Consider the following 25,024-nt stretch of genomic DNA (forward strand, 5'->3'; position numbering starts at 1 on the left):
CGTTCTCCTATCAGGTTACAAGTTGGACAAGTCAGGATATGCGCCAACGCAAAAGCTCTCGATTCCGGAGTTGTTCGCTACTTGTACGCGCCACTCCTCCATTTCGTTGATAATATCACTGAAAAAAATTCCAACACGTTCTTAAAGCTATAAACAATAAAGCCCTCTGAACTGAAATTGCTCCAAGCGTTTTCGTTTTATTTGAAAAAAAAAAAAAAAAAAAAAAAAACCTCCTCAAAAAGGTACGATCTTAGCCCCCCCCCCCCCCCCCCCTTAGACTTTCCGAACCAACTCAATCCTCGGGAACTGTGATAAGGTAGAAAATTCAGGAATAAGATAGCGCCGAAGCTGATATTGTAAATCTTTCAAACGGCACGATCATCCGAAGCAAGATCCGCGGTATTCGCAAATTCGAAAATCACACACCTCCGGCCGTATCTGCATGCGGAGGCATCGTTGAAACTTTCGAATCTGCATCGGACGTTGCAGGGAAACTTTGAAAACCGTATCGCAGCGTTTAACGAGCAGCTTTAAGCCTGGTAGCCCGATTTGCACACGCGTACATCCGGGTATCTGTAAATATCGCATTCATCCCGCGTGGATGAAGAGGAGGAGGAGGAGGAGGAGGAGATATAAGGACCCTTTCGAAACGGTTCATCAGACGTCTCGCCGTCCGGCTGAAGCTTCGTCGCCATTGTCTCGAATGCCGGAGACATCGCTTGTAAATTTATCATCAAAAGAATCCCGCGAGCCGAGTGGCTGCTCGTTTTCTCCTTGCCTCGTTACAGGCGGCTGGACAGCAGACGACAAGGTTCGTTTCTCGTTTTTTTTTTTTTTTTTGATTTCTACTTCTTCTTCTTCTTCTTCTTCTTCTTCTTCTTTTTTTGTAGCCATTTTTTTTTCTCTCCATCCGCAATTCTCTTCTCTTCTATTTTCATCTCGTTCGGATACGATACCACGTTAATATTCGGACGCTGAATCGGTTACACAATGGGTGGGGGGGGGGGGGGGGGGAGGGAGGGGGGAGGGGGGGAAGATTGTCGAGAAGTCCTTGACGAGGCTTCCGGACCGTCCGTATTCCCGCATTCTTACAATAACGCGAATTCGTCGGATGAATTTTTTCCACCGTGAGTGAGAAAAAAAATTAAAAAAACAAAAAACAAAAAAAAGAAACGAGTAAATAAGTAAATAAAAAAAAATCTATAACAAGACTTCTCCCCAGGCTTGAACTCCCTTTGTTATACCGATACCAGGATCTTCGTCTTGTCCCTTTGCTTCTTCTTTCACTTATTCTTTTTCTTTTTCTTCTTATTTCACCGTCGACATGCAGCTTACGACGAGGACGAAAAGCGCTGCTGATTTGAAAATGGGGAAAAAGGAACGAATTCAGTCACGATGGATCGATTTATTTCATTCCCTCAAGGATGTTGATCCGAAACGTCCCTCTCGCGTATCCCACGTCGCTCTGCATGTCGGATGAACAGTTTTTTTCTCAGACCACTGACTCGACTCGCGAGTAAAACGCGCCACAACAGTTAAGGATCGAATGTGGGATCGAATGTCTGAAGAAAAAAAAGTTGAGAGATGAGAAAGAGAACCTTTTCACAAAAATCTCCGTGCAGTGACGTTGATACTTGCGCCTGCGATGATTTGATCAACACGCGAATGGAAAAAAATTTCCACCGCGTGTCAGAATCGAAAGAAATTCGTACAACTCGAGGTGATTGTGAGGTATGGATAATTTGAGAAAAGGGTTTATAGTCGGAACTTTCGAAACGATCAAACTTCGGTTTCTTCCATCCAATTTCACTATTTTTTTCGTATTGATTGATCAGTGTGACAAAAATTGACTTGATCAATTTTTAACCTACGCTTTGCTTCTCTTCTTCGTCCGGGGTGAAGAAAAAATTTGAACAATTAAAGAGAGGTTGTAATTATAATCACCGTAAAAATGAAGACTTGATTCTTCACTGGATCTCAAAGTCTACAAAATCAACTCCTAACATTTTTGGACGAACGATTATATCTGGCTAACGAATCGACGGATTTTGATGATTTTTGGTCTCGATAAACGTGACTGACTTTTCTTCGGTCAGAAGTAACTAGATTTTGGATACGATTGTTCCGTTACTTATCGATTTTTTTGAATAGAAAAACAGAAAAAAATATGTATATATATATATAAGCAGAAATTAATTAGTCGTTGTTTCATGGCCTCGAAACTTCCTTTTTCACAAGGTGAGCGAAATCAGCCACTTGTTACGTCCGAGAACCAAGGACACCCCGTAACCTCGATAACGTGCATGGTGAAAATTTCAGCCCCGAGAATAAGTAGGAGGGGGGAGGAGGAAATGTACGGAAGGAGTTTGAGGGGTGGAAAATCGGGGTTCGGGAGCCGCGACGACGTTGGCAAGGAAGAGTAGGAACGGTTCGCTTAGCTCAGCTCAACATAAAGTTGCGGAGCATCCAGCCGGAATAAAGTAATAACTGTAATTGATCTGATAAGTTATTGCCCGAGTCGGCGGGCAGCCATGGCCATTGCCTCGAGTTATCGCAAGCTTCGCTGGTTGAAGGGTTAATGCTGCGCGGGGTTGGAACGTTACGATCGGAGCCTGCAATTTTGACGAGCCGCGGAGAAACGAGAGAGAGCCGAGCACTCAACTTATACCGACCGTTTTCAGAAGATAAAAGCGCGAAATTGTTCAGAGAAAAAAAAAAAAAAAAAAAAATAAATAAATAAATAAAATAATAAAGATATTACAAGTATTGTATTATTAATATTATAGATATGAAGCTTTCAATGTTTCAAATCCGTATCTGCTTTCCATTTTTTCTTGTCACGTATATATTGCGTGATACGATTGCTTTGTTTTTTTTTTTTCTTTTTTCTTTTCATTGTCAAGAATTCAGAAATTCTTACCTTTTGTCTTTGAATTTACACCACCTCGATATATTTGCATGGTATCTGTGCGTACAAAAACCATTTCAAAATGATAAGAAGAGAATTTAAAGGAGATATTAGAAGAATCCAAACGATGATGTGAAAAGAACAAAAAAAAACAAAAAAAAAAGACTACAAAACAACTAGAATTATATTGGTAGACAAATTTTCTGTCAATTTTGGTGTTTAAGCTTTTTAACTTTTTTTTTTTTTTTTTTACATATGTATATATATATATAAATATTGTTGCTACTACGCATTAGTGTTTGATTAAAATTTTTTTTTAGTCAAATGGCGTTCGTTGAACCAAAATAAAAAAAAAAAAACAAAAAGCACACGTGCTAAATATTTTTTATCGCTGTATTTAGATTCAAGGGCGTCGAATCTGTTATAATTATACATAATAGTGAAAAGGAGCAGCTTTTTTTGTTTCAATTTATTACTTTTTTTCTTATTTTGCAAACCAGTCCTTATCGGCCAAGATCGAGTTCCGTTTCTCGATCGAATCTGAATGGTGAAGAGATTATAATTCATCGTGAACGGATCGCGGAGCGACAGCTAAATCCGGTCTAGTGGATCACGATGACTTCGCTTTCGAATAGGAAAGTCATTACTCAAGCTCAACTTCGTCTCCCGAATAAGATATATATCCCGCATGGCGGGGAAAAGCTCTCATCGTTTCCTTGCGGCTTATCACCATTTTTCTCACTCCGGTTTAACCGTTTTTATATCCACCGCGACTGCCGATCAAGATTGGAAAATTAGCCGAGCTTGCGAAGCTCTTTACCTAGGATTCCGTATATACGTATATATATATATAAAAGCTCATCGAGGTAAGAACTTTTCACAAAGTTTCGACAGATTCGAGGGGTATGTTTATACACACGATGCTGCTTTCGGTGCATCAGGATCTGAACTCTTTCTTATCCTTTTCCTTTTTCTTCTCCTCCTCCTTATCTTCTCTTCTCTTCTCTTCTCTCAGCCATGCGCCATGGCGAAGTTGTGTCCCCCCGCGAACCATGGCACTCTATAAATAAACCGAAGGTCCCCGAGAGCCGTAGAGAAGGAGGGAAAAAATAGATAGATAGAGAGAGAGAGAGAGAGAGAGAGAACTCGGAGAGATAAAATTGAGAATGATCGTTGGGCGAGTGTTCGCGCAGCAACCTTATACACCCTGCAGAATAGGATCCATAAAGTAATTGGTTTCGAAAAAGTTTCATTAGTAGTTAGCGCCGCGAGAGATTCTCCCGTTCGATTTTGTTTTCAGTTCACGTATAACTCCTTTTTTTTTTTTTTCCCCGAGGTCGAATCAGGCGCGAACGTTTCCCCAAACGACCCCTTTCCATCCCCTTTGGTCCCCTTCCTACAAAGATTCGTAATATACTCACCGCGAAATTTTGCACAAACCGTGATTTTTGCAGTTCAAAACTGCGATCCGTTCTATTCGTTTCTCTGCAGATATATTTCATCAGTCATGGAATTGAACGATGCTGATACTTTGAGTCGTTGTACCGAGTATACTTTTGTAAAAAAAATAGTATTCCGTGATTTTTGGGGTCGCTGATTACGCGTCTGAGGTCAAATTTCAAAAATTCAAAATGGCGGATCCAATATGGCCGAGAAAAATTTCAATTTCGATCAAATACGATCAAAAAACACGATGCAGGGGTTTTCGAGGTCGCTGATTCGATTCTCAATACCGAATTTTCAAAATCTGGCGACAGATTCGTAATCAGCGGTCCCAAAAACCTGTGGACAGAGTTTATTCTCCGGAGTCGATCGGTTTTGAAATTTTCGTCCGCCATATTGGATTCGCCATCTTGAATCTTTCAAACACGCTTTCAGATTCGTAATCAGCGATCCTAAAAACTTGTAATTCATATAAAACATATATACGTGTAGAGGAGTAACTTTTTCGAAAATTGAATTATTCCTTCAATTTTCACGATTTTCTTCAATCGATTTCTTTGTAACAACAACAACTTACACTACATCTCAATAATTACTCTCGAGTATTGAAAACAGCTGTTTTCGGCACACCGTCGGAACTAGCAAAAAACCTTAAAGAAATATATTTTCAAAGTTTTCTAAACACCTATCACTACAACTCGAAGGGTTAACTCACCCCGCGTTTATCAAAGATGTTTAAAAACGAACTGGAAAAGTGTTGCAAAAATTTCTTCGGACGGTTCTGCGGTGGACAAAAGTAGACCTTTGATTTTTTTTTCGATCATTTTTATTATTATTTTTTTTTTTTCGGCAGGGGAGAAGGGGGACAATTTCCGACGATATTTCCCCGCGAATATTGGGCCTTGGACCGTTGCCGCTCCCTCAATTAAGGTTATTAAGCCCGTTTCTAACGGCGGACCCATTTCCTCGGACGACGACGTCCCTCGTCGACGTTAAATTCCGACCCTGCAGTAATGGACGTCGGTGCAGACACGAAGAGTCGAGTGGACCTTCTGCCGGATCCAGTCTCGACGCCATTATCTACCTTGGCACTCGGATTGCTCCCAAGATGTGAGTAAACTCGGTACGGTACGTAGAAACACGCGCGCTCTAAGTCCTATTACAATTGAACACGGATATCGCCGTGCGGGGAATTTGGTAAGCCGTTGTTTATGCTGTAGGGAATGGAAACGCGAATTATGGAAAAGTTATTCGATGTAAATAAGGTTTCGGCTAATCGTTGGGCATCAGGCCCGAAACAATTGAAGGTGAAAAACGCTGAGGAATTCAAGACGACGATTAAATATAATGAACCGAAGCGCACGTGATTGAATAAAAATGATAAAAGTTGTTTGTTTGTTTGTTTTTTTTTTTTGTTTTTTTTTTTTTACTTCAAATATTTTAAGACTTTTTTGTCATTCCATTCTATTTTTAGCTTATACCAAACTTTGTACAACGAGTGACGAGGAATAATTATTATTTTATATTGTAAATTTATTCCATGACACGTCGATCAGCAGATAAGTAAATGAATAAGCTCATTTTGACAATGTCTTGATTTCTTTTTTTGTATTTTTCTCGTTGGTATCTTTTATTTCAAATTTACTGGTTGTTTTGAAAAAAAATAAAAAATTACACCCTGGTCGCGAAAAATCTACACAATTTGTTAATTTTATTTACAAAATAGACAATTTGGACAACTGGAATTGTATAAAAAAGAAAACAAAAAAAAAAACACTTCGAAATCGTTGAAAATTCAGTAGAATTCATTCAATTTCTGTACGTCATTGATATTTTCTAAAAATTTGGCAAGGTCGTTGGACGTCTAATTTTTCAAACATTTCACCGATATCGTTTACTATACATTTTCAAGAATTTGAAAAAGATTCGAAACGAGAGATCGTTAACCAAGGTTTTCTTTTCAAGTCTAGTATTGTACATATCAACGTAGGTATATCGAAAGATGTGTTTGTGGCTCGGTAGTGAAATAATTTGACGAACAATCAACGTCCGAGAATCGTGTGATAAAATTACTAAAAAGTATCGATATTGGGAGGAACAACCTCCGCAATCCACTTTCTTCAAGCTTCTTTTCCGTGTTTTCCGCACGATCGAATTTGCCGATGTAAGAATTGGCCGGATCGGAAATCGGCTATTCTTATTTCCAGACGAACTGCCTCGGAACAGGAAGTGGATAAAAAAAAAAAAAAAAAAACTGGAGCACAAATGACGTCCAACCGAGCGGTGAAAAAACGTTTGCGACCGGTTAAACCGGGTGGAAAATGTCGTCGGACGTGGAGGGGCTGGAAGGGAAAAAATAATAAAGGCGGTACGTCAAAACAAGTTCTGCAGCGCACGTACAGTGAAAGAAAATAAAAACGAAAAAAAAAAAAAAAATGTCCCAGCAATTCGACTCAAGTTTTTGGCTCGATTTAACAATATCGAACAAACTGCAAGGTACAAATTAAATTCGGGTACGAAAATTTCGATATTTAAAATAACAATAATTTCTTTCACATTTTTCCAACAGTGTAGAGGAAAGTTTTTCGAAAGCAGACGTTTACAATTTCCAATTTCTTATCAATTCGTAAGCATAGATTGGTTTCCTTCGGATGTAAGCTAGATAAGATTTTGATAAATTCAAAGAACGAAGGGTGGGGGATGTTCAGGATAGAAAGAACGAGACAAGGATCTCGAATACTGCGTTAATAATAACAGGAAAGATAATAATGACAATAATAATAACAAGAGTAACAATGATAAGACGCGATCAAGAATGAGAATGGAGGGAATAAGACGACGTTTGATGTATTAGTTCGGGTCGCAGTTCACTCGGAACCAACTATTATCAAGAGTCCGTATCCCGTTCCCCCCTCATCCCCTCGTCGTCCCTCATTCCCCGAAGGTTCTCTAAATTATTGATTACGGACCAATATCGGATCGCTGCTGTTATTATTATAATCAATCCGTACCCAGCGCGAGCAGATACCATCTTATACTTTAGCCACCCCATCCATCGATCACCAACATCGACGGGCATATTTATACATCCCCCTCTTACTAACCAGCGAATTATTACCGCGAGTTTGTTGTACAACCTTCGGTTCAATTCGCAGGAAACTGAAAACTCCCGAGGATATCGAGGCCTCGGTTTTTCAGAATCCGTAAGGCCTGAGGGAAGTCGGCGGAACGAAGGAAGATGGAAGGCGAGAAAATAAAAAAAAACAAAAAAAAAATACAACCAACATTACGCGAATTAAAAAAAGCTCGGCTTTCGATATCTGTGGATCTGCGGAAATCGCCGAATCAATTCGACGAAATTAAAATTACATACTCTTTTCTACGACGCGCGAATTTGAATTATTCCTTGTTTTGTATTTTGAGAAGAAATATACGATTAACGAGCGATACGCGATACTTTTCGATACTCGATTGGAAATTCGTCGCGTATATGCATACTTGTTTCGAAACGTGTCTACATGTAAAACAAATACAACATCTACGACGTATGCGTACATACATACGTATATTTTTTTTTTTTTACTCCCTCTTTTGTCTGTGAAATTCTAAAGAGTATAAATATTTCCAAAGCTCTTCGCGTATCGGAAATTAAACTCTCGGACATATTGCGTGCGGAAAATGAAAGTGAGGAGGAGAGAATGACGAAAAAAAACAAATAAAAAAAAATAAATAAATGAAAAAAATAAAACGAGGGAACGAGAGAGGAAGAAGAATGGATTCGCGGAAACGTTGGTGAAAAATTACTCAAATTTCGAGTACATATACCGAGCATATAATAGCGGCTCTTTCCTCGAATTCAACTTATCCCCCAGGAGGGAGTGAATTCCGAGGGAGTGATATACAAATACAAATAAAAATGAAAATACACACCCACTCACTTACATACATATACATATATATATGTATATGTATAAAGTAAAGGTACGTACGAAGAAGCGTTGCCTCCCTCCCTTCCCTTATTTCTTGCGACGGGATGCCGTCGGGTTTGTGAAGAGAAAATCTTATTCAATCCCACCCCGTCAGGAAACATCGAGGAAAGAGGATTTGTTTTGTCGCGATGTATTCGAAACGTAAAACAACATGGGGCGAGAAACGAGTGAAAATCTTTTGTTTTATTTCCATTTCTTCCTTATTCCCTTTTTTCCTCCCTCCCCCCCCCCCCCCCCCCCCATCACCCCACTCGAGCTCTCTCTCTCTCTCTTTCTCTCTCTTGTTCTTCTCTTTTGCCCCGTGAAAAGCGATTACTTTACCGTGGCTCTCTTCGCTCGCCTTTTATCTCATATCTTCGTTACAACACAGACATCGCTATAATCAAGCGTCGATCGACGATTTCTACTGTCGTAAAATTCACCGCCCGCCCGCAGCACGATCGACTTGCGACATTATTTTCTGTTTCAATAAAAATTACTACCGCGTTACGCGCGTCGGTCTCAACTTTCACGTCTGCAATTTAAAGTTGTCAATAAGATATTATTACTCGTCGTCGCGCAGTTAAACGCACTCGAAATTCTCTGCGGAAAAATAATTTCACGCCTCGAACCTGACCGGTAAAGTTTTTCTCTCGAAGAAACGAAACGGAGAAAAAAAAAAAAGAAAAAAATGAAAAGCGACACGTTTATTATTATAATTTACCTGTCAGACAAAAATATCCGTACATTATAGCGCAATTTTTTATTATTTAAAAAAATTTTCTCCCTCTCTCTCTCTCTCCCTCTTTTCTCTTTGAGTTTGACGTTTCAAGTATAAGATAAAATTGTAGCTAAAACTAAACCGCGGATTCTGCTTGAAATTAATTCCTACGTGCGGAATGTTGTATTTGATTTAATTTAATTACACTTAGATCCGAGCGTGTAATTATTATCGTTTTGCTGTTTGTTTATTTGATTATTGTTCTTTATTTTCGCACAGACGTTACTTCTGTAACTTTCAAATCCAAATCATGAAGCATCGGTTTTTTGTATGGGAAATAATTGCACGACGGTCAAAGCCGCGAATCTCAGAATATCTTGCCCAATTATTCAAAGGCGATTCAAGGGGGGAATTTTTATACAGAACTGATAGCAGGGATAACGAGGAGGCGAGATAAAAATAGCGGTAAGAATCGATAAGCCCGAGTCCTCGCGGGTCCTTCGCGCCTCCAGGAGTCGGCCAAACAAGAGGCGAGTTTTATCCTTGCGCCCTGTAAGTCTCTGATAAAAAAAAAAAAAAGTCTCTGAAATTAAACTACACACGGTATAAACCTGTCGCAACACCCTGATTATTTGTTTCATCGATCGTCAATTCGTCGCGGTAAAATCATCCGGTCAATGAATGCACTTTTTTTTTTTTTTTTTTTAGAGTTTGCTTGTTTTTTTCCAATTTTTCAAAGGTTTATCAAAAGAAATCGATTCGTTACCTGAAAATGCGAGAAATGAAATTTATAGTCATATATATTCTGATCAATTTATCCCGAATTTATTGAATATTAATTATTGTTGATTATCGATGGACATTAATTTGTTAAGTAAAGCGTGAATTCATTATTCGTTTAGTATTAAGTAGATTATATATTGTCTTTCTTCTTTAGATTCATGCAATGAGCATTACATTTGCCAAGATATTGTTGTCGACCAATTTATGCATAATTGACACGTTATTTTGGAGAATATTTTTTTGATAACGTTTTTTTTAATGGCCCTTAGAGCCCGAATTAATATGTAAACACACATTTTTCATTCAAATCACTTTCAATCCTTACTTTGTTTTCTACGTAAAGTACGATGTTTGAAGCAAGAAAATGTACGCTGAGAAGAATATCATTTGTTACAGTGACTCGAAAAATTTAGTAAATCAGGTATTTTTTGAATATTGTTGGAATTACGAAAAACGAGGTACGCGTAACCATTTTGCGCTATCGTCGATCCTTTTTTGGTAATTGCAACGCTGAATCAGTTTCTGAGGTTTACACTCTACTTTTTTAGTTAAACAAAGCTTTAACGTCAATTCATCGCTGCACGAGCATTAAATTTTAACGTAACGGCTAAAAAACTAATTTTCATTTTCAACCTAGAACTGAATTTTTCGATTGTGGTAAAAAATGAAAATAGTTAAGAACTATGAGCGGTAAACGTAACAAAAAATTTCTCTCATCGGAGTTTCTATTTTCCTTGTTGTAAATTTTGAAGTCCATACTCGCGTACATATTTTGTAATAATTCTTAATAAATATTTATCCGGGCCCTACATATTAAATAAACGTTGATTTTTCATTGGTGTAAAACCACGATCCCTTCCTGAGAACAAAAAAAAAAATAAAAATAAAAAATAAAGAAGGATTTATTCTTCGTCATTCCCGAGCCGATTTCTCGCGCAGATTTCGATTGAGATACAGAGAGAAAAAAAGGAAATCCCGGTTTCTTACGGTTGACCCAAAAAACCGTCTATATCAGAGTTAAGGGAAAAACAGAGAGCTGTCCAAATGGCGGGGGTGGGAGGAGAAGAAAGAAGAAAGAAAGAGAGAGAGAGAGAGAGAGAGAGAAGAGAGACCGAAATAAGCCCAATGTGTTCATTCTTACGACGCGCGCTGGGGTTTCATCGATTCACGGACTTATCGACTTATTTTCTTCACCCCCTGAATCGGACCGTCTCAAAGCCACCCTCTGCACCTTATACCTTATACCTTGTACCTTATATACCGGATTGAGAAGGTGTACAGGTGCTCGGGATTAACCCTCGTGCACTCGACGAAACATCTCTGTATAGATTTATACCTACGTATGTATAAATATAGTGGAAGAAGATAAGTACAGGCAAGAGGAGAGGAATGAACAAAAAAAAAAAAAACCCTTCCGTGAAAGGATAGACGGAAAAACCGGATCGGGTAAATTCAGTGAACTGAGAAAAGGATCAGAGTTAAGAAGTTGGACGTTAAAGCGTGCGAGATAATTTAACGATATAATGTTTATCTTATTGGTTCGTTTTTTTTTTTTTTTTTTTTTTGTTTTTTGCTCCAAAGTTGAAAATAATATTTTCTCTGCGTCGCTTTCGTACGATTAAAAATCGACTGTACTTACAACGTGTGAGAATTGATTGATACTGATCGTGTACAACGTAAGCATGGAATTCCGTAACATCGTCGTACGATAGGAATAGTTATATGCATAGAGTTTTGTATTTTGATTCGATCACACTCTGATAACCCGGTAAGATATTCATAGCTTCGGAATTAGGGGAGGAGGGTAAATTCAAACTTCGAGAGAAACCTTATTAAACTTGGAAGCGTAGCGGGTATGTACCTACCTGTAAGAAGAGAGAGGAGTAGACAAAAAAAAAAAAAAAAAAAAAACACCTCAGCAGGAAAGAATCGAAAAAAAAATGTATATATATATATATATATATATCACATATATATGTATGTAAAGAGAGAGAGAGAGAGAGAGAGAGAACGGGAACACGAATAGCATTAGCATCGACTCGTATAAAAATCGGTATAGTTGAAAGAGTAAAGGGAAAAGCTGTAAAAGACGCCGGTTAAAAAACGAAACTTTGTTGTAGGTGATTAAATACCTTATGCAATTTGCGCGAATCAGGGTGAAGCGTATGATTGATGTCAGACATGTGTAAGGCGTTATTATTTTTTGAAAAATTCCTTGAAGAAACTTGAACTGAAGGAATTAAAGTTTGAAGAGAGGATAGAGTTTTTGAAAAGGTCGGAAAACCGACGGCTCAAAGTTGCGAAATGCAAGATTTCGAGAATCCAAGTTACGATAGAGCAAAAATAAAGTTTCGATCGAGTGAAATTTCGAAAATTAAAATATGTATAATCAGCCAGCTTGGTTTGCTCGACGAGTGGGTGTTGAAAAAAAAAAAAAAAAAGAAAAGGGATGAAAGCGGTGAAATTTCATCGATCCAGAAATTCACGGTACTGAAAAAAAAAAATCCTTGATGATTCGAAATTTCGACGCCTCAGATTTTAAATCTCCCAATTTCCGCGAACTTTTTGACTCGTCTGAACTGCGCCCTTTTTTCCGAACTTCGATGTTTCGTCAAAAAATTATATTTCTCAACATTGAGTTTCGGAATATCAACCCCCCCCCCCAAAAACACAACTAATGTAATCCACGGTGTTGACAAAAACCCGAAACACATTTCGATTCTCATTTAATTTCTAGAAAAATAATTCTGACGTTGCGATTAAAAACAAAAAAAAAAAAAAAAAAAACCGCACAAAGACGCGTGCAAAATCAGCGACAGGCTGCCGAGTTCCACAAATCTACATTCCTAAGGGTGTTTGAAGGGGGTTCACGTGGCTGCTGGGGGGGGGGGGGGGTGGGAGGGGGGCGGAGGCTTTGTCTAAACCACAGAGCGCCACCCCAGCGACCTAATCCAATATAAATCTCACGGTATAAAGCTGTTCCGATTAATGGCCCGACAAACCAACGCTGTGCGGTGACCGACGAGGGGGATGGTGTGTGGAAGAGAGGGGGATGATGCTACGGTGCACGAGACACGCGCGGGTCATATGATAATACGCGGCTGCGGGGGGGGGGGGGGGGGGGGGGGGGGGGGGTGGAGGAAAACTTTATTTCGAAACTCTTAAGAAACGCCGGAGAGCTAATGAGCTTTTAAATTATTCGCCTGAAGCGGCATTGCGAGAGAAGAGAAGAGAAGAGAAGAGAAGAGAGGGTAATATGGGGGTTGGTTAGCGGCGGGGGGAAATGTCCTTCCTAGAAGAATATAACCGCGGCGGGGAGTGGGGGGGGGGGGGGAGGAGAGACGAAGAATAAGAATAAGAAGAAGGAAAAGTGGAGGGAGAAGATTTACGCCGATAAATCGAACTCCGGTACTTACATATATATATCTAATATATATATATATATATATATATTGCCAACCCCCATTTTTGTGTTTTGATGGAATCGCACGAAGAGAAAATAATAAAAAGAAAAAATTAAGTCACGAAACCGAAAGACATTAGTAATGAAAACAAAGAGCAGTTGACGAGATGAGACTTGAAAGAATTGAAATAAGAGAATAAAAAAGTAGAAAAATACAAAGTACAAAAATTACTCAACCCCCGAAAATTTCAAACGTACGGCTACAATTACAGCTGATACATGTGTAAAGTTTGAATTTTAAATTATCTCAAAGATAGATATAGATGGGTAGATAGAGAGAGAGCGAGAGAAAAGCACGTACAAAAAAAAAAAGAAAAAAACAAATATGAAAACAGGAACCGCGAGATCTGGGAATGCGGTGGAGGGGCGGGGGGGGGGGGGGGGGGGGGGCTGGAGAAAGGGGTCCGATCGACCCAGTGACACAGAGCTGTTGATAAAAGAGTGTGAAGTTCACCGACTGGTGGAATGGTTTTTTTTTTCGGTCCGGGAACCGGTCCAATAATGAAAACATCCCGGAGGAATAAGATCGCGGGAACGAGAGAACTGCCCGGTGTCGAAGGGTGCGAGAGGGATGGAAACGCGGGAAGATAGACAGAGAGAGAGAGAAGGAGAGAGAGAGACAGCTCCGGGCTCGTCGCGCTTATGTCTGTGAATATTGGAATAGGTGAAATTCCGCGATATTTTTCTCGGCAGAGGAAGCTTATAAGCAAGGGGTTTTTCGAACCGTGAGTATTCACTCCCCCAAAGACACGACGAGGTGACATTGAACACAAGGGGTGGGTGAGGGGAGGGTGAGAGGAGACACTCGAGAGATTCGCGGGTTCCTGCACCAGATACTGGAACAAGACATTCTTCGCGGTTTCCGTACATCTACGTATACATCCCTTACATACAGCCGAGGTTTAGTCGAGCTCTCTCTCTATGGGGGGTGAAAATTCCTGTCTCTCTCTCTCTCTCTCTCTCTCTGTCTCACCCACTCATTGACGTGTCGCTATTGGAAAATTCTTCCTCGCGCATCCCCCGCGATTATATACATACACTTATATATATATATATATAATGCAAATTCAATATAGTTACGCTAAATACCAACGACTTGCGGATTGATATGCGCGCCGAACACGCCGTGAGAGAAACACCCTGTGATATTCCAATATACTGCTGTGTGGTTTAAGGGTGTAGGTTCAAGGGATGTGTAACGCCACGACTGAGTAAGAACAACTCGCGGAATATTCCATTCGCGAGAAATTCCTCACGTGTAATGCGTATAATAATGATATAGGCTGGTTGAGCAAGGTACATTAATATATGAATGGTCCTTAGCTATTTTCATTTTTTACCACGATCGAAAAATATTGTTCCAGGTAGAAAATGAAAATTAGTTTTTTAGCCGTTACCGGAAAGTCTGGTATCCGTTGCTATTCTTTGTCATTACGATCGCTGTTGCTAGATTTTCTTGCAACCGTTGCGAAAATTTAACGCTTGTGCAACGATAAATTGACGTTGAAGCCTTGTTTAACTAACAAAGTAGAGTAAACCTCAGAAACTGATTTTCGTTGCAACAACCAAAAAAGGATCGACGATATCGCAAAATGTTTACGCGTATTTCGTTTTTCGTCATTCCAACAATATTTAAACAATTTTTTTAACGACACCTGTTACATTCACTTTTTCCAGTTACTGTAACAAATGAAATTTTTCTCAGTGTATGTGACATTTTTTAAACGTGCGTAAAATTTTTTTCATGGAACACCTTAATACATGCATACATATATGTGTATAGTGTATAGTCTGTAAATTCGCCCCAAAATCACATTATAAACGTTGCACGTATTGCAATCTGCCCACATGTAACAAAATTGTGCAAACTATGATATACCCTGTATATAATTTCAATACTTAACAACAAAGCGAAACGTGTGTATGGGTGGTATGGAAATAGAAAGGACGAAGAAATGTAAGTAAGTAAAAAATACACACGCGAACTAGAGACAGGTTTAAATATCTTTTGTCAAGGTGAACAAATAAAAACTGGAAAAAAAAAATATATATATATAAAAGTAATATATATATATATATATATATGTAAAGAAAAACCAATAAAACGCCAAAAGTTTATCGGTGAAAATTTCAATGGGAGAGGAATATCGTTGCGTTCATATAATATGTTTGTATAATATATGTAGGTATAGAGAGGAAAAGAGAGAGAGAGAGAGAGAGAGAGAGAGAGGGAGAGGGAGAAAGGTGGAGCGAGCTGGTTGAAAACACAACTCTCACGGCGTTTAAACTCGTTCGTGACTCGCTTATATAATATTCCGCATGGTGGGTGCATTGCATGTATTCGACATGACGTACCGCACGAGGAGAAAAATCACCAGTATTTCCACTTTGTGATTTTGCTGCTTTTTTTTTTATTTTTCTTTTGTTTTTTTTTTTTTTTCACGGTGTCGAACCATCGATACAGCTATATTCAACCATACGTACAATCACAGTTATGTGTAATTTTCCTATGATAGATACATCAGCCGAGATTGGCGTAACGTAAAACGTCGTTTATTATTATTATTATTATCTAAGAATAAAACAAACGTGCTCAAGTGTATTAAAAATGTTGAAAATCGAAGGAATAATTCAATTTTCGAAAAAGTTACTCCTCTACGCGTATATACATGTTTTATACGAATCATAAATTTTTGGGCTCACTGATTGCGAATCTGAAAGCGTGTTTGAAAAAAATCAAGATGGCGGATCCAATACGGCGGATAAAAATTTCAAAACCGATCGACTACGGAGAATAAACTCTGTCCAGGGATTTTTGGGGCCGCTGATTACGAATCTGTCGCAAGATTTTGAAAATTCTATGCGGAGAATCGAATCAGCGACACCGGAAACCACTGCGTAGAGTTTATTGATCGTATTGGATCAAATTTGAAATTTTCGTCCACCATGCTGCATCCGCGCCATCTTGAATACTCGAAACCCGATCTCAGATACTCGTAATCAGCGAGATCAAAAACCGTAGAATCTCGTTATAAAAGTTGACTCGGCACAATAACGCGTGACTGAAATGATTAACAAGACACCTGCGATCATCAAGCTCGCATGTCGTCATCCCTCTTCCCATGTTTCCGATGGATCAGTTACGGGGGTTATGTTTTACCGCAGATATACATACATACATACACACTTACGCATATATGGGTAACAGGTTCCGCTGACGGTGGTAAACGATTTCATTGGAAGGTTTACGGATACAGAGAGAGAGAGAGAGAGAGAGGGAGCGGGATAAAATTGGCAAAAGGTAGCGGAAGAGAGAGGGATGAAGAGTTGGCGGTGATTAGCGAGGTTGAGGGCGAAGAGTCTCGCTAAGTAACATTTAATTGAACACCCTATTCGAGTTCGTTAGGTCCGCGCTATGCAATTATAATCGAGCGTGCTACGTATCTATTAATAACGAGTTCAAATTATAATTATACTCATGTACACGTCTGTGCATGTATATATATATATATACATACATATATATGTATATATGTGTATGTATATATTTACACGAACATAATTTCATACAAGCCTGCGTATATATCGTCGTTTATCAACCAGGGGTCATCGGATACTCTTGACGTTTAAGCTTTCGCTAATTGTTACTCTGGATCAGTGAAAATTAATTATTATTTACCCATTTATGTATGTATGTATGTATGTATCAAAGGAGACTCGAATCACCTTAAAGTCTGGAATATGTAATCCAAGGGTGTTTGTCTTTCTCTTTATTTCTTTCTTTCTTTTTTGTTCCATTTATTTTCTTTTCTTTTTTTTTTTCTTTTTCTTTGTTCTTCAATCTAATTAGCAGACATTTGCGTATGGATCTTGAGAGGAGAATATACGGAGAGCTGAAATATTCGAAGCTGCAATCCGCGGTAAAAGACGCCGAAAATGAAGCTCATCAAATGAGCAACGGTGAAAAAGAAATGAATATTTGTGGTTAGGCTCTGAGGGAGCTTGCATGAGGTTGAAAATAAACTTCTCCGCCATGCGGTGATGGCAGCGGGATAAAAAGTTGCAGAAAAATTGGACCCTGCAAACGCGTCTGTATATCTTTATATAAACCTAAAACGGAGGTGAAAACACGAGTGAAAGAAGGAGAGAAAGAAAAAAAAGGAGAAAAATAAAAAAAATACACACATATTCCAAGAAACGTAGTCGGATGCATAAATAACACACATGCATGTACGTACGCATGTGCATAATGTATGTTTATACACAGCGGTAAAAGAGCTGCACGAAGCCAGATTTGGAACGATGAAAGAGAAATAAATAAAGAAAGAATGAATGGAAGAGAGAAAAGATTCAGTTTGGCGTGGGGTTGAGCTTACGAATTTGAAAAATTCGACGAGTGGGTGTAAAAAATCAGAAAAAACGAAAATCAGAATGACCAGGATTTCGAACATAAAAATATCGAGAATCTAAAACAAAGAAAGATCAAAGTGGTGAAATTTCACCGAGCCAGAAATTCACGGAACTAAAAATCTTCGGAAATTCGGAATTTCAATGTGTCAGATTTTTAATTTTTCTCTTTTTCACTTTTTTGGAACTTTGACCTGTCGGAGTTACGCCATTTCGACATTTTGTCCTTTCGGAACTTTAATGTTTCGACAAAGTTTGATTTCTTCACTTCGAATTTCGTCCTCAAATAATTTCGGAATTTGGCGCTTTTCTAACTTTTCAAATTCGGAATCTCAACCTCGCCCCTTCGGTTTTCGGCGAAGTTTATTCGCGAGAAATCGAGCTACGAATTAGAACACGAAATTATCGCGAATCGATGATCCGCTAATTCTCTCGTTTCAAGGACTTCAAAAGCTCGAGAAGCAATTCCCGAGCAATTCTCGCCGATGTAATTCGAGCCAAATGAGAAGCCGTTTAATTGCTAGCGAGAGCTGGTCTTACAGTGTCTGCAGATCAGCTACGAGGCCAGAACAAGGGCGGAGAAATTGACTGGAGTACCGATTTTCACCACTTCCGGTTTGGCACTCGGAAGATGAATTAGCCGTGACACAACGTCGCGGTGAAATTGGATGTATGAGTGGGACGACGTTGATTTATTGCGAATTAGGACGAATCAGGGCGTCGGGATGATGTTGGGAAAATTGGTGTGAGGGGAGGTTCACTTGTGCGAATCAAGGGAAAAAAGGAGCCAATTTTTCCCTCTTCTTTTCCGTTCGTAGTACATTATATAACAAGGGAGTAAACTCGCCTTTTATTCCTGCGTTACGTACAGGACTTTATTTCCGACTCAACGCGGGACTTTCAAATCGGGTTCATATTTCCCGCTTATTTCGATTTGCGGGAAATATGATCTCATTATTTCCCGCAAATGTGTTTCAGGGAAAAAAAACTTAACCCGACGATTGAGTCGGGAATAAAAGAAAATAATCACAACTTGTCGATGATTCGATACCACCCATGTTTATCACCTTTTACAAAACATTCTTTCAAAACATGGCGTAAAATAAATAAACGAACACATTATTCGGGCCTGATCCTTAAAAGTAACGCTGCAATTTTCTTTTAATTTAGACTGTCGCAAAACGACGGATAAAAATATCACATGTAAATACGTATTTTGAACTTTTGTTTGTTGAGAAAGATAAAAAAAAAAAACTTGTTACAAGAAAGAATCATCGAAAAAACGATTATAGAGGAAATAATGTTTGAAAATCGTCTTTTTTTTTAAAAACCTAAAACAAGGGACTTGGAATTTGACAATACGAGCTTTGTTCACTCCACGCGAGCTTTCGGAGAAAAAGAAAGTCCGAGGAGCTTGCAGCACGTAAATCCGTGTTATTGCCAACAAAATATCCCCGGTTACACAAGGTATTGCATATTTCAGGACACTGAGATTTACGCTTGTTTGCAGGGGATAAAAAAGGGGATCAAGAACGATTATTCATCGAATGCATGGCGTCGCTGCCTCGACTGTGTTTAACGAAATTAATGCCTCCGGCTTGTTGTTCCTTCTTTACAATTTTCGTATAAGTCCACAGTTTTAAGCCTTCAGGCTTCACGCACGAAAAATAATGTAACGTTGATTTTACATCTCCTGCGATGAATGTGTGGAAGAGTTTTCAATTTTCAAAAAAATTGCTCTTCTCAGTATATATTTTATTGCAAGAGTAATGATGTTGGAAAAAATTACAGATTGTTCGGAATATCATTGCTCGTGCAATAAAATATATGATTAAAAAAAAAAATTTTATCCCTATGTCATTTCTGTGAAAATATTCGATCAGAAACTAAACTATCTTAAAGTTGAGGTGAAAATTTGAAAAAAATAAAGCAAATGTTTTTAAATTATTTGAAATTGTTTTGGGGGGTGGGGTGAAAAAAATTCGTTAACACCGTAAATAAGAACTGTATATTCATATATTCATATATTCACCATAGGAGATGTAAAATCTACATAATTTCTCTTTCCGTGCATAAAAAGTCCTGCAGCTAATTTCCGAACATTAACTTCTCTGATTTCACTATATATAACAAGATCGCGTCGTAAGTTTCGGTCTCGATCTGACCTTATTCGCAATTCCGTCGCTGAAGCTCGTTATATACTTTCAAAGAGAATTATGCACAGGCCTGTGAATCATCGATTCCGATATCCGTACACCAGAGATTCACTTACGCCTCCCGATACTTCCGGTACTTATACGCATAACATCAGGTTGGCAACTTTTCAACGTTGAATATAAAATCAAGGTCATCCCAACTTTCGTTTACGTATTACTGGGAGATTTTTGTTTCCTAAATCTGTGAGTGTACGAAAAGAGAATTAGAAGAAACAAACACAAAAAAAAAAAAAAGAAAATGAGCAGAAAGTAAGACGAAAGAGGGAACAAGAATTTATACAGGAGCTTAAGTCACGTGTGAACAATTTATTTAATTTAATTTTATTTTCTTGGCACTTAGTGGGTGTAATACATAAGGTATACACGTACACATTCACGTATGAAAAACACAGAGGTGAATTCGTGTAACCCATTTTTGGAGATAATTGAATTTTTACCCTGCGGAGCTTCGTGCGGTTATTAATAACAAGTATATCCGTACAGATGTGTTTCATTCTCCGTTTTTCGATAATACTGAGATTTAAAAATATCGAAGTACACGTTCGGATTTTCCCTGAGTTAGTGAAGTTTCACCAAACTCGTAATTGCGGATTCGGGTTGTTGAGTAAATTTAAACATTTATCGTCAGAATAATTGCGCCGAGGGCATCGATGATTTTTTGAACGAGTTTCGTGTGTGATACACATGTGTGCATATTGTACGTGTAGGTAGAGGAAAGATGGGAGGATTGCGTAGTTTTATTTTTTTCTTCACTTTTCTCCTGCAAGGAAAAGTGACTCGATCAATTACAGACGTGTATAAAATTGTTTGGATTTCTTTTCTTTCTTCCGGATCGGAATGAAATTTAAAGACTTGTGTATTTTTTGAATTTATCGTAAAATCAGCCAATTTCGAATCGAAATTCTAGGGGTTGAATTTCAGTCTTGAGAAAAACAAGCGGCTTTAGAATGACCACGAGAGAGAGTCGTCGAACTTTCCGTTCTCGCATTGAAGGTTCCAAGTTAATAGAGAAAAAAAAATGAATAACATCCAAATCGAATTTCGAACTACAGCTTCGGACTCGTGATTGACGATTTTAAAGCTCTCAGATACCGTATTACAATACAATGTGACTATTTTTTCATTGTGAACCAGTATAACGGATACACCGTTACAAATTTTGAAAGTCTGAGCTTGGATTCGTTATCGGTGACCCAAAAAACCTCCGTCTACGAATTTCTACGAAAATCAGAATATTTTTAGATTTTTTTCAATCATGTTGAATCGCCATTTTGTATTTAGCAATTTGACTTCAGATTCGTGATCAGCCACCCAATAAACCGACGAGTAACAATTTTAATCAAAATCCAAATGTTTTTAGTTTTTTTTTTTTTTTCAGCTCATCGAATACGCCAAATTAAAATTTTGCAAATCTGACCTCAGATTCGTGATTAGTGACCTAAGAAAATCTGACGGTACCAATTTTCATTCAAATCCATTAATCCATTCTAAAGATATCTTCATTTTCATTTGATTTTTTCAAATTTCGTTACTTAAATAATTGGAAAAGTGCCGAACCGATCGAACCGAAAATGCAATCGGTTCTGAGTTTGTAAAAGCCGCGTCGATTGAGACCAAAATCGTTGAAACCCGGTGACTCGTTCTCTAAATATCGTCCGACAAAATAAAAAAAAAAGTAACGACATACAAAACGTGGACATCTCGTAAAAACTCAACCTTTCATTTTTGGGGGTGATTAAAATAACTTCCTATTTTTTTCTCTGAAAACAAAGAAACGAGAAGTTGAAAATGGTTCGGCATACAATTGCCGAAAAGGGGTGTAAGTCGCCTACGTTTCGAGGGTGTTAATATCGTCCATCGCAGTTTGCGCTGCACCAAACGGTCGTTCAGAGATTCGGGCGATCCATGCACACGTTTACATGCCTGCCGGCCATCAACCGAGTACGCGGCGTTATATGCACAAAGCTATAATAAACCGAGGCTAGGGACGAAGGAAGGGAGGTAGGAAAGGGGATGGGGGTGGAAATTCAATATTGCAAAATGTTGGACCGCTGGGAGCAGAATTGGCCCGACGATAAAAGTAGATTGGTAAACATTTGAATAGAACTACACGGAGGACCGCGTTTATTATATACATATGTATACATATAACCGACTTGCGCGTAACGCAAACGTAGGACAGGCAGTGGTCATAAACGGCTACGGAAAGAAGTGGCGAAGCGAATTCAACCGTTGCGCATGCGCGCGGATATTCCGAAGCCAAAATTTTCAACTACGTCGTAAATGTGACGAAAAACGAGGATTTCACTTTATTATTATCACTGTTTCTACGGGGCTCGAAAGCACGCCGAATTTCTTCCTTCGTTTATAGTTGATTGAAAAGCCGGATCTTATGCCCGTAACATGTGCGGATTTGGGAAGGTGGGGGATGATTTCTGATTCACGAAAACAAAAGAGGAATTTCGGAGGATGATCCTCGGGGAATAACGTTGAGGATTTGAAACGTTGCCCATACGCGGCAAGCGATTGTCACGAAAAAAAAAAAGAAGAAGAAGAAGATAACAGACAGACAGACAACGAAATATCGGAAAATCACGTCGAGGATTGAAGAGAAGGAAAATTCTAGAAGCTCGATTCGAAACTTGTACCGTTATAAATAATCGATTTTCACCTGCACGGAAAACATTCCATGCTGTAAGAATATCCGAGTGATTTAAAAACTCACCAAGTCGAATGTAGGGGATGATTTTCCGGGTTGAAAAGGAGGTTGCGTTGTATAAATTCCCAGGGTTTGATTCACATCGAGGCTCTTCGATGACTCGGAACAACGAAGACAAACTCGCACAATTATTCACTGAAAAAAAGAAAACACGAGCGACGGTCCGCCGATTACGGATCGATTGGAAATCAATCAGCTTTTAATTTACGACTTTTCGCGGCACTTGGCGGGAAAGTTTACGCGACGGTCATTTAAATTCCCGCCCCGTGATACGCGGAGCTTCGGACTCGACTCGAGATGTCGCTTCGCGCTGCGTCCGTTCGATGCCGACGCTCTTCTCACGAGCGGGCTTCGCGCAAGACTGAGCGTCGCGACGCGCCGTCGAGCTTTTTCTCCCTCGGGCCGTCGGACGATCTTCCGGTCTTGCGCACCTGCGATTTTAGTCGACGTTCCACGCGCTGCGCTCCCCGACCGCAACGCGTTTACGACCCGGCGTTTTAATTGACCGCGATAATCGGTGCGGCCGATTTTGGAGATTTGAAAAACGATGGGGCGGGGTTGAAATTCGGATTTTGATTGATTCTGGATTATTCGGTGGCGAGACTTGGAGTGAAGGAATCGAACTTTGAAGATACGACGAGGTTTCGGATGGTCGGAAAATCCACGGCTTGAAGTTAGGAAATGCAAGGTTACGAAAATTCAACTTACAATGGAGCGAAGTTCAGAGCAAAATTACGAAAAATAAAGTTTCGATGGGGCGGAATTCCGGAAATTAAAATATACTCAGACATTGTGGCTTACTCGACGAGTGGGTGTGAAAAAATAGAGAAAAACCGAAAATCGGAACGACGAGGATTCCGAATGTAAAAATATCGAAAATCTAAAGCAAAGAAAGATCAAAGTGGTGAAATTTCACCGAGTCAGAAATTCACGGAACTGAAAATTTTCGATCATTCCGAATTTCGATGCTTCAGATTTTTAAATCTTCTCATTTTCCCATTTCGGAACTTTGAGCGTCAGGTTTCGAACCATTCGAAACTTTGATGTTCCGTGAAAGTTTGATCTCTTTCCTTCAAGTTTCACCACCAGAAAAATTAGAATTTCAACCCCGTCCCAAAAACAATCTCGATTCGGTATCCAAGCAGTAAAAAAATGTTGTTTGTTACAGTCGCTAGAAAGTTTTAGTAAAATAAGTATCGGCAGAACAACTGTTTGAGTATTGTTAAAATTGCAACAAAAGGAGGTACGAGTAACTAATCATTTTGTGCGATAGCAATTGTCAGTACTACATTATCAGTAATCTTTTAGCTGAATAAGATCGTGACATCAATTTATCGCCACACCAATATCAAATTCTAAAAAAAGATACTAGATCTTCCGGTTACAGGTACAAATATATGTATATTCAATTCAATGTCAGATTCACTTGAAGAATCAATAAATCACAAGTTTCAAGTATGAACTATAATTCGAAAAATACTTTTACCCCGACTTCAGATTTCATTTAAAATTTTCGAACTTTACGAATTAGTGGATCGAATTTCATTTCAGGTTTTCTTATTATTATATACGAAATACGCGTAAGTTGCATGGGAGAAGAAAAAAAATCAATTCCGACTAACTGCGTGCAGTTTTTACCGAGAATATACATGTTGAAGTTTCATCAAATATATTTGAGGAAAACGAAAATTTTTTTTGTTGTCTGACAACTTTTTACAGCGGAATATAAAATGTATGACGAAGATATTTTTTGCCGACGATAGAGCAATATTAGGCTATAATCAATTAGGGTTTCACTCGCTCGAGCACATTTTGAACCATCTAAAAACGGCAATATACATACATCCGAACTCTTGTGAATAATTAATGCCGAACAGTACACGCGTCATTTATTAACTCGCAATGTCTCCGACAGTTTGCAGGTCGGAATATCGACAAGGGTATAAATTTTTTAGTTGACATTTTTCGAGTAACTAATAATATCGAAACTTGACATGTTTTTTATACCAGTTTGACATTTTGCCCGGGACACTGAGCAGAGTATTTCATAATGGAGGCGCGCCTCACAGAAGAAATTGATTAGATTAACCCTTTGAGTCACACATTATTGTGCTGAGTCAGCTTTTATAACAGAATAGCATTCCATGATTCAGAGGTTTGCTGATTACGAATCGGAAATTAAGTTTTCAAAATTTAAGATGGCGAATCCAATATGGCGAAAGAAAATTTCAAATTTCATCGAATCCGGTAAAAAAACTCTATGCAGAGGTTTTCCGGGACACTGATTCGATTCTCCATACCGAATTTTCAAAATCTGGTGACAGATTTGTAATCAGCGGCCTCAAAAATCCCTGGACAGAATTTATTCTCCGGAGTCGATCGGTTTTGAAATTTTC

General features: G+C 38.8%; 1 protein-coding gene across 1 annotated transcript in view; it reads right to left on the reverse strand.

The window, feature by feature from the left end:
- Nucleotides 1-22,967, reverse strand: part of Ddr (discoidin domain-containing receptor 2) — a 110,951-nt gene extending 87,984 nt beyond the window's left edge. The window contains exon 1 of the mRNA XM_046611740.1: nt 22,635-22,967. The gene's annotated coding sequence lies outside the window, so the exon portion shown is untranslated. The remainder of the gene's footprint in view (nt 1-22,634) is intronic.
- Nucleotides 22,968-25,024: the final 2,057 nt, after the last annotated feature.

Source organism: Neodiprion pinetum, chromosome 2 (assembly GCF_021155775.2).
Source record: "Neodiprion pinetum isolate iyNeoPine1 chromosome 2, iyNeoPine1.2, whole genome shotgun sequence".
Taxonomy (NCBI): domain Eukaryota; kingdom Metazoa; phylum Arthropoda; class Insecta; order Hymenoptera; family Diprionidae; genus Neodiprion; species Neodiprion pinetum.